This window comes from Egretta garzetta, unplaced genomic scaffold, assembly GCF_000687185.1.
Source record: "Egretta garzetta isolate BGI_Z169 unplaced genomic scaffold, ASM68718v1 scaffold296, whole genome shotgun sequence".
Lineage (NCBI taxonomy): Eukaryota > Metazoa > Chordata > Aves > Pelecaniformes > Ardeidae > Egretta > Egretta garzetta.
In genome coordinates this window covers 134,095-135,394 of record NW_009259988.1, presented here as the reverse complement: position 1 = coordinate 135,394, position 1,300 = coordinate 134,095, and positions in this window count along the sequence as shown.

Genomic DNA, 1,300 nt, shown 5'->3' with positions numbered 1-1,300 from the left:
GGGGGCACAGCCCCCCCTCCAGCCCCTCCATTGCGGTCCAGCCTCCCGAGACGGTGCTTTTCCCGTGGCTCGGGGCCAGGGGATTTGGCACCTCTTGGGGATGTCGCTCCGGCGTGGCTGCGTGGTGCTGGGGCCGTGCAGACGTGTATTAACAAGGCTTTAATTCCCTCCCCCTCCAGCTGACCCCTGTGCTAATCGCCTAATGGAAAAAGCACTGTATCCCTAACGAGACCCAGATAGCCGTGCCGGCCGTGGCCAGCCCCGCTGTCACACGGGCGGGAGCCCAAACCTCTTCCAGATGTGGAATCCCAGCACAGGCCTCATTTATGTGCACAGCTTGATTGCACTGAAATTACAGATTGTCTGCAGGGAATAGAGGGCTTTGACTTATGACCAATTTCCAGTTCTACTTGAACTCCCCTCTCCAAGGCCAGTTTATCCTGGGCCCTGCAGATGGTTTCTTTCTCCAACCTTTTTCAGCTTTTTATTTGTTATTTATTGGGCTGCAGCTCCCCTCAGGTTTGGTTTTTCCGGGAGCTGTGGGTCACAGTGCTGCCCAGTGTGTCCGAGCATCCCGGCCCTGCCACCCCACGCTGGCTCCGGAGGTTTCGCCCTCTCTCCGGGGCTTATTTTTCCTGTGCTAACAAAAGCTGAGGGTTGGAACAATAATTTTCACCATCCAAAATAGCCCGGTGTGACGCGAGGCTGGAGGCAACGCCCCGGGCACGTCGCGGGGAGGGGAAGAGCCCCCGGGCGCCCAAAGCGGGGAGGGGGTGGCCCTGGCTGTGTTGGGGGGGTCTCTGGCCCCGTTGGACTGGGAGCTGCAGGGTCCCCCCTGGGCTGGCCCTTCCTGGTGCCGGAGCCCTTGGCACCTCTCGCCAGTCCCGGGGCCCCTCTTTTCTCTTCCTAAAATCCCTCTGAAAAGCAGCGAGCTCCGCTCGGGGCGCAGCCTGCGCCGTATCTGCTGCGAGCATATGCTTTGAATTAATGCACTTGGAGAGCAAAGCATAGCCGGCCTCCCCGCCCCCGCCGCGGCCCCCCCTTATTAACCTCCCTGCCGCTGCCTCTGCCTCTCCCCTGCCTGCCCGGGCCGGGGAGCCACCGTCTCCCCGCATCCTTTTTTGGTTGGGTCCAGAGGAAGTTTATTGTTTCAGCAGCCCAGTTTCTGGAGCCGTTATTTATCCAAGTGGATTCCAGCACGCTTGAAAAAACAATCTTGTTTTTTTCGCTTTTGGCCCTCGTTTTTTGAGATGGAAAAAAAAAAAAAAAAAAAAAAAAAGGGGAGTTCTTTTTCCCCCGC